Genomic DNA, 10281 nt, shown 5'->3' on the forward strand with positions numbered 1-10281 from the left:
GCAAGAGTGCTCAAGGCTGAAGCTAGATTAAAAGCTTAGCAAGGTCCAGCTAAAGACAATAAAGAAGCACTTGCTGAGAGGCAACCCACCCATTGGGAAGACTTTTTCTGTTATTTTGCCCTATTCTTGATTTTATTTGCTTATATAAAGTTCATTGCTACTAAGGTAAAGAGTCAATTGTAAAAGTTCACAGGGTTACAGAAGGATCAGCACACAAAACAGAGAAAGAGAGCTCACTGGCAAGAAAACGCTAGTAAAAGTCTGTTTTAGGCGTTCAACGCCCAAAAGAAGCATCCACTGGGCGTTGAACACCAGTAAGGATAGTTATCTGGGCGTTAAACACCAGAAAGAAGCATCTTCTGGGCGTTGAACGCCAGAAAGAAGCTCCTTCTGGGCGTTTAACGCCAGATTTACAGTGTCCTGGGCGTTCAGAAAAACGCCCAGTGACAAAGAAGTTCCTGGCGTTCAACGCCAGAAAGAAGCGACAGCTGGGCGTTGAACGCCCAGGAGAAGCAACAATTGGGCGTTAAACGCCCAAAATATGCAGCGTTTGGGCGTTTAACGCCAGGATGGTGGGGAGGAGGTAAATTTGTTTTTACTTCATATTTTTCATTTTAATTTTAATTTTCATGTTTCAATTCATGATTTCTTGCATAAACATGTTACAAACCCTGATTTCTAAAATCTCTAATTTCTAAAAACCCTACTTTAAAAATATTAAATGTATCTTAATCCATAAACACAAATTCTTTTTCAATCCAATCCAACTCTTTTTCAAAATTTCCAAAACAAATCTATCTCTTTTCCTTCTAAAATCCTTTCAACTCATCAATATCTTTTTCAAATCTCCACATTATCTTTTTCAAAATCCAAATTTATCTTTTTCAAATATCTTTCATATCTTTTCAATTTTAAATCACATCTTTTCATATCTTCTATCTTATCTTTTTTAAAAAAAAATTTTCGAAAACCCACCCCCTCCCTTTTAAATCCACATTCGGCCTCCCTCCTCGCGTCCACCATTCGACACTAGCTCTCCTTCTATCCCTCTCCTTTCTTTTCTTTTGCTTGAGGACAAGCAAACCTCTAAGTTTGGTGTGTTTATCCGTGATCACTAAATTATACCCACTAAGATCATGGCTCCTAAAGGAAAACAAACCACTCCAAGAGGCAAGAAAGAGAGTATTCCAAAACCACTTTGGAGTCAAGGGAAGTTCTTAACCAAAGAACATTCAGACCGTTACTACAAAATAATGGGTCTAAGATCAGTGATCCCAGAAGTCAAGTTCGATATGAAGAAAGATGAATATCCGGAGATCCAAGAGCATATTCGAAACAGGAACTGGGAAGTCCTAGCTAATCCTGAAACAAAAGTGGGAAGGAATATGGTTCAGGAGTTCTACGCTAATCTGTGGCAAACAGACAGGCAAAGAATATCTGGAACTGCCCTCTATGACTATCGGACTATGGTCAGAGGAAAGATTGTTCACATCCACCCTGACAAAATCAGGGAGATCTTTCAGCTACCTCAGCTGAAAAATGACCCAGACTCCTTCAATAGGAGAATGATGAGAACAAACAAGGGCCTGGATAAGATTCTAGAGGATATATGCATCCCTGGAGCCAGGTGGACCACTAGCAGCAAGGGTGTCCCGAATCAACTCAAGAGAGAAGATCTCAAACCAGTCACCAGAGGATGGCTGGACTTCATTGGGCGTTCTATATTGCCCACTAGCAACCGTTCTGAAGTCACCGTCAAAAGAGCAGTGATGATCCATTGCATTATGTTGGGAAAAGAAGTGGAAGTTCATCAACTGATTCCATCTGAATTTTACATACTTGCAAACAAGAACTCCAAAGATGCCAGGTTGGCTTATCCAAGCCTAATCTCTATGCTCTGCAAAGATGCTGAAGTAAGGATGGGAATAACGGAGTACATCTCAGTGGAGCAACCAATCACTAAAACCACAATGGAAAAACAATAAATGCAGGATGACCCCATCAAGAGGAGGGCGCAAGAATTCCTCCCGGAAGTCCCTCAATTTGAATATTGGGAACAGCTTGAAGCATCTGTCACCAAGTTGCAAGAATCTATGGACCAAATAAAGGAAGAACAGCAAAATCAAAACAGTATGCTCTGCAAACTGCTCAGGGAACAAGAAGAGCAAGGGCGTGACTTAAAGGAACTGAAGCGTCAGAAGTTATCTCTTGAAGGACCAAGCACTCCACAGACTAGAGGAACATCCACATCCCAAACTCAAGGTTGTTGAGCTCTAATCTTAACCTTAACTCTGTGATAATTGTTCTTATTTGAGTTTTACCTTAGAAGTTATAGTAGTAATTAGTAGTTATTTTATCTCCAATTAAGCTATAATTTATTTTTCTCATCATCATTAAACATGAATAAAATAGAAGATTTTCTTTAGAATAACGAGGCAATATTTTTCGAATTTTTAATAAAACAAATTCTAATTGTTTACATGTGGTGGCAATGCTTTCTGCCTTCTAAATGAATGCCTGAACAGAGCATATGTCTTTGGAATTTGATGTTCTTGAATGTTAAATATGTTGGCTTTTGAAAGAATAATGAACATGAGACATGTTATTGATAATCTGAAAAATCATAAAAATGATTCTTGAAGCAAGAAAAAGCAGTGAATACAAAGCTTGCAAAAAAAAAAAGCAAGCAGAAAAAGCCAATAGCCCTTAAAACCAAAAGGCAAGGGTAGTAAAAAGGATCCAAGGCTTTGATCATCAGTGGATAGGAGGTCCTAAGGGAATCAAATCCTGGTCTAAGCGGCTAAACCAAGTTGTCCCTAACCATGTGCTTGTGGCGTGAAGGTGTCAAGTGAAAACTTGAGACTGAGCGGTTAAAGTCAAGGTCCAAAGCAAAAAGAAGAGTGTGCTTAAGAAACCCTGGACACCTCTAATTGGGGACTTTAGCAAAGCTGAGTCACAATCTGAAAAGGTTCACCCAATTATATGTCTGTGGCATTTATGTATCCGGTGGTAATACTGGAAAACAAAGTGCTTAGGGCCACGGCCAAGAATCAACATACTGAACTAGGAGAATCAATAACACTATCTGAATTCTAAGTTCCTATAGATGACATTCATTCTGAGCTTCAATGGATAAAGCGAGATGCCAAAACTGTTCGGAAGCAAAAAGCTACTAGTCCCGCGGGGAATATGGGGAACGCGGGGAATGGGGATGGGGACAATTACCCCCTCCATGGCGGGGATCGGGGCGGGAATGGGGATTAATTCTGGGGCGGGGACAAAACAAAATAGGATAAAAAGAAGAGAATATACAATTGATGAGCGGATATTTTATACACTTTTTGGGGTTAATTTCATGTAGTTTTTAGGATGTTTTAGTTAAGTTTTTAGTATATTTTCATTAGTTTCTAGGAAAAAATCATATTTCTGGACTTTACTATGAGTTTGTGTGCTTTTCTATAATTTCAGGTATTTTCTAGCTGAAATTGAGGGAGCTGAGCAAAAATCTGATTAGGGCTGAAAAAGGATTGCTGATGTTGTTGGATTCTGACCTCTCTGTACTCGAAATGGATTTTCTGGAGCTACAGAAGTCCAATTGGCGCGCTTCCAATTGCGTTGGAAAGTAGACATCCAGGGCTTTCTAGCAATATATAATAGTTTATACTTTGCTCAAGGATAAATGACTTAAACTGGCATTCAACGCCAGTTCTATGTTGCAGTCTGGCGTCCAGCGCCAGAAACAGGTTACAAGTTGGAGTTCAACGCCAGAAACAGGTTACAACCTGGCGTTGAATGCCCAAAACAGCCCAGGCACGTGAGAAGCTTTAGTCTCAACCCCAGCACACACCAAGTGGGCCCCAGAAGTGGATTTCTGCACTATCTATCATAGTTTACTCATTTTCTGTAAACCTAGGTTACTAGTTTAGTATTTAAACAACTTTTAGAGATTTATTTTGTATCTCATGACATTTTTAGATCTGAACTTTGTACTCTTTGACGGCATGAGTCTCTAAACTCCATTGTTGGGGGTGAGGAGCTCTGCTGTGTTTCGATGAATTAATGCAATTACTTCTATTTTTTATTCAAACACGCTTGTTCCTATCTAAGATGTTCATTCGTGCTTCATTATGATGAATGTGATGATCCGTGACACTCATCACCATTCTCAACCTATGAACGTGTGCTTGACAACCACTTCCGTTCTACATTAGATTGAATGAGTATCTCTTAGATTCCTCAATCAGAATCTCCGTGGTATAAGCTAGAATCTATTGGGGGCATCCTTGAGAATCCGGAAAGTCTAAACCTTGTCTGTGGTATTCCGAGTAGGATTTTGGGATTGGATGACTGTGACGAACTTCAAACTCGCGAGTGCTGGGCGTAGTGATAGACGCAAAAGGATAGTAAATCCTATTCCAGTATGATCGAGAACCTACAGATGATTAGCCGTGCGGTGACAGCGCACTTGGACCATTTTCACTGAGAGGAAGGATGGTAGCCATTGACAACGGTGATCCACCAACACACAGCTTGCCATAGGAGGGACGTGCGTGCGTGAAGAGGAAGACAGGGAGAAAGCAGAGATTCAAAAGACAAAGCATCTCCAAAACTCCAACATATTCTCTATTACTGCATAACAAGTATTTATTTCATGCTCTTTTATTCCTCGCAATTCAATTTGATAAGTGAATTGTTTTTCTGACTAAGAGCTACAAGGTAACCATAGATTGCTTCAAGCCAACAATCTCCGTGGGATTTGACCCTTACTCACGTAAGGTATTACTTGGACGACCCAGTGCACTTGCTGGTTAGTTATGCGAATTTGTGAAAAATAGTAATATTGACATTGACATGTAACAAATTCGTGCACCAGGCATACACTCTTTAAGTGGGACTAAGAGAAAATATGTGAGAGAAGATGTTGAATGGTGAGAAATCACATTTTTAAGAAAATTGAAAGAAAAAATATTGAAAGGATCCATTTTCGTTTCTTCGTGTTTCTTTTCTTCGTGTGTTTTATCCTGCTCTTCTTCCTCCTTCTTGTATTATTATCGTTGTTGATATATTTTTTTAAATTTCTTTCTCCTCTTCCTCTTTTTGACATTATTATAGATTTTTATTTCTTCTTTCTTTGATTTTTCTCCTTTTTGTATTTTTATTATTCTTGAGTCAGTGAAACAAAAAGAATTATGACTTTTGTGAGAAGGTAAAACAAGAAAAAGATGATGAAAAAGAAGAAGCACATAAATTTTTGTTAAAAAGCACATAAAGTTATCAACATAGTATTGAATTTATACACATAGCACAGAAATATAAGTAAAGAAAATTAAATTTCGATACTTCATACTAAGTAATTAGCATGATGAGAAAAAGGATTTAAAATTTTTTGTGCCCGATAGTTTTCTTGCACAACTCAAAAATTACTTCTACTGGTGCTATTTTTATGTCCTTTTCTATGTTTTTTATTTTATCATTTTATGTTGATTTCTGATGATACTTGATATTTTGAATACATTTTGTTGGTTGGGTGAGTAAATATTTTGGGATTGTGATCATTTAAAAAATTTTATCTTGATCACTACAAAATTTGTTGTTATGTACCAAAATTTCTATGCTAAGTAGTTTTGCTGAATATATATAGAAGGAGAAAGAAAAAAAATAATGACGAAGAGGAGGATGAAGTGATGTACGAGGAAGAGGAGAAAAAAAGAGGATGAGAAGAAATCAAACGAGAGAAGAAAAAGAAAAAATGTATATCCGTACGAAGAAAGGCTATTTTTTTTATATGAGTCAAATATGTCTGTAATATTTCGTTATTAGAAGTTTAGATTTTTTTTATATGGCATTTTTTTTAAATTGATATTAATCAAATTGGACTATCCAGTTTATTTGAGGAGAAAGGATAAGTTATAAATCGAAGGTCCGATTTTAATTTTTTTATTTTTTATTTTTTAAAAAAAAAATGGAGTGTTCTAATTTTAATGTTGAATTTTTTTTCATTTTTTAAACAATCCAAAGAAATTAAAGACACGATTTCTTAAATCCGTAGTAGTTTAAGTCACATTTTTTCTTTCATTTATTTGTGATACACGCTCTTATAGTATATATAGAAAAAATAATAAGTGACGAAAAAGACAACATAAAAAAATACATATATAAATATGTGATTTAATTGAGATTGATTAAAAAAATAACTGGATGCCTAGCAGTAGCTTGTAGGACAGTACAATACTGTCCCAAAATTTAGCCCTAAAGTATTTAATCTTTTATTTAACATTATTTATCAAAATATATAATTTATAGTATTTTTACAAAAATGCACCGTATTTCTTGTCTTGTTTATAGTGTGAACAAAATAAGAATGTACGTCGTTTACACTGTAAACGATATAAGACACGAAACGACGTGGTCGTATCACGTTTGTACACGTGGTGTATAGTTTACATGCACTCTTATTTCGTTAAGTGTAAACGAGATAAGAGTGGAGGAGGCTTATATATGTATTTCGTCTACTGCGCCATTTAAACCCTTATTACATCAATTTCTTCTGCTTTTCTCCCACTTTTACTCTTTTTTAATCATTTTATCAAATTACTAAGAGATTATAATGTGCGCCAATACACATGATGCAGACATCAACTGAAGGAATGCGACATGGCACATCGTTGGGACAGCAGACTTTGAGGTTGGTGTTTTTTTTTTATTTTATCTTTATGTTAAAGCATACATATGTTGCTATACTTAGGGTACTTTTATAGAAGTATTATGTAATATATGTTAGGCGAATGAATATATATTATTAGCAATGGTTTAAATGATAGGGTATAATTTTAGGTATTAGTGAAATAGATTTGTTATTTAAATGTTTATTTAGGTTTGTTTTTTTTAAACTAAGTTATTAAGCATATATTTATTAATTTAGTTATTAATTATTTAACTAAATATTTTTAGTTAACAAAATTAAATAAGGTAAATATTTGTAGTTATATGTCAAACTAATTTATTTATAATTTAAATTAATTTGTTCTGTAAACGTTTATTGGGAGAATTTTTTACTGTAAAATTTTATAGGTTTATAGGTTTATACATTTTTCATTTGGGTTTTTTATTGTTTACCAGAGGCCTCGCCTACTTCTTTCCAAGAGAATGAGTCATATACTCTCACCACCGGACGTTATTGTCCCCTACTTGAAGGGGGCTGGCTTCGGCGACGCGGTGCCATTCAGAAATTGTGTTTGACAACTCCCTGATTATGGCATTTCTAGAGCGCTGGCGTCCTGAGACCTACACTTTTCACCTGCTATGGGGTGAGTGCACCATCACCCTGCAGGATGTCGCATACCACATTAGGCTATGCGCGCATGGAGAGCCAGTGGGTGGGTGCTTTCGTGATTTTCACACATGGTATGGGATCGAGATTCGGGAGTTGGTGGAGCGGCTATTTGGTGCTAGGCCTCCTGCAGTCCAGCAGTAGGGTGCGCATAGAAAGGAGTCTTTCTCCCTCAAGCTGACATGGCTTTGGGAGCGACTCCGACAGATGCCCGATACTAATGATCTAGCCACCCTTTGACAGTATGCGAGGTGCTACATACTATTAATGATTGGGGGTTACTTGATGACTGATAAGTCAAATAATCAGGTCCATCTACGGTGGCTCCTACTTCTAGATGACTTTTAGAGATGTCGTTCTATGTCTTAGGGATCTGCAGTGCTAGCATGGACGTACCATTTCCTATTCTCTGCAACACATCGCTTCACCACAGACATCGCAAGATGCACTCCTCTGCTTGTATCTTGGATATACCAGAGATTTTTCTAGTGGTGTCCATCTGAGCAGCAGGTTTACATGTACCCCATGGCTGCGAGGTAACTATTCACAACGGTTTTATTATTCTTCGTTTTATGAAATTCAATATGATGTGCAATTAATTAAATCATGGTTATTCTTGCAAATATCCACAAGTTGATAGGTATGACACAGCAAAGTAGAGATCAGTATGAGCAGAGAGTCCTGAGATGGTGTTGGGCGTTGGATCAGTTACAGTTGGATAAGGTAAGCGAGTTACCCTTTTAGTTGGTTACACTTGCATAAATTACTTATACTTTTTTAGCACCTGTCACAGATGATTATTTCACAACGTACATTCTAGTTCCTATGGATGCCCTACAATGACCCTGCACTGCAGGGCATCTTCCCGCTATGACTGAAGGATGAAGCAGAGTGTGAGACATGGATGTCTGTTGTTTCCCTCGTCTGCTTTAACATAGTTGAATTTTACCATGTCGACCGGGTGAAGCGCCAGTTTAATGGCAAGCAGCCAGTGCCAGGGGACTTGATCAATGTTGATAGGTTCCTGACTACCACAGGACGGGGCGAGGACGTGTGGTGGCCTACCAAGCTTAGCGAGTGGTACGATCGTTGTACGACTCAGTTTGAGGAGGGATACCGGATATTCATTCAGGCGTGCACAGACTATTGGCCGACGCGAGAGAACTAAGATTGGTATCGGCATGCTTACCGTGTTAGAAACTTGTCAGGGTAGAATGCGCTCAATGACCCTAGGCTGTTGGACTTATCGAGAGACGTGTAGCCTACTGTTAGCTAGTCGAAGAACATCCTACACCTTCTCCAAGACGTGTCTGACCGTCATCGACGGGCAAGGAAGGTTCAGCCAGACACCCGAGGGCCTACCGAGAGAGAGAGGGGTGTCAGAGAGCGCGGAGGAGCTGCAGAACCCCGGAGGGATAGGGTTATGCCTCACAGGGAGTGCTTGGACGTGGAGTCCAAGGAGGAGGCGGAGTATCATCAATAGGAGGAGCTCGGGGATATGCCTGGTGGCTTTGATGACTCACCGCCACCCCACCATCACCACATCAGCCACCTGGTTCACGTTCACAGGAACCTTGAGACGATTGGGATACTGCCCCTCTTGAATGACATGACGTCGGGGCATCCAGTAGTCATCATGAGGCTTTATACGTGGATGAGATCTAAATTGAGGAGGTATTCCAGATTCACACCACCGATCAATGCACGATGCAGCGCATTGCAGAGCAGTTCTGCACGTGGTGCATGTCCATCAACAGTCATCTACTCCTATGTCTACCTCAATATGGGCACTGTACATTCACATGGACCTAGCTCCTCATACGGTACATATGGCCGACCAAGTGCACAGTATCCGACACAGCCATCGATGGACTATGGTCTGCATAGAACTCTTGAACCATTAGGATGCCGACTTGTTGGATGGGATTTGTTAGAACTTCCCAACCTCTTCTTTGATTTTCATGTCGGATCTCCGGATACTCATTTCTTTTGAGTTTAAAAGGGACCTCAGGGATCACCTTTTTCTTGGCCACAACATCATAGAAGTGGTCTTGATGGGCTTTGGAGACGAATCTTTCCATCTCCCATGACTCGGATGTGGAAGCTCTTGTCTTCCCTTTCCCTTTTTTAGAGGATTCTCCGGTCTTAGGTGCCATCAATGGTAATGGAAAAACAAAAAGCTTATGCTTTTACCACACCAAACTTAGAATATTGCTCGCCCTCGAGCAATAAACAAAAGAGTAGAAGAAGAAGAAGAAATAGAGGAGATGGAGAAGGGAAGGTGTTTCGGCCAAGAAGGGTGTAGAGGGGTGTGTTGTGTGAATTTAATGAAGAATGGAGGGTTATATATAGGGAAAGGAGGGGGGGTTAAGGTTCGGCCATATGGACCAAACTTATAACATGACTCAAGACTCAAACAAGAAACAGAAAATTATTTTTGATTTTTATGATTTTCTAATTTTTTTTTTTGGATTTTTTCGAAAATTTATTGAAAAGGGAAAATAAGGATTCCAAAATTTTTAATATGAATTCCAGGAATCTTGCCGTGTTAGTCTAAAGCTTCAGTCCAGGAATTAGACATGGCTCACTAGCCAGCCAAGCTTTCAAAGAAAGCTCCAGTCCAAAACACTAGACATGGCCAATGGCCAGCCAAGCTTCAGCAGGTGATCATGGATCAGCAGCAGGTGGATGAGCAACAACTAATTTGCTCTTGATAACAAATTACAAGCCTCAGTCCAAATGAATTTAGACATGGCTTTACAGCCAGCCAGGCTTCACATGCTTCATGAAACACTAGAATTCATTCTTAAAAATTTTGAATCAAATTTTTGAAAACATTTTTATTTTTTTTTTTCGAAAACAGATGAGAGATTTTTGAAAATATTTTTGAAAAATTTTTGAAAAGAAAACAAAAACAAAATTACCTAATCTGAGCAACAAGATGAGCCGTT

This window comes from Arachis ipaensis, chromosome B04, assembly GCF_000816755.2.
Source record: "Arachis ipaensis cultivar K30076 chromosome B04, Araip1.1, whole genome shotgun sequence".
Lineage (NCBI taxonomy): Eukaryota > Viridiplantae > Streptophyta > Magnoliopsida > Fabales > Fabaceae > Arachis > Arachis ipaensis.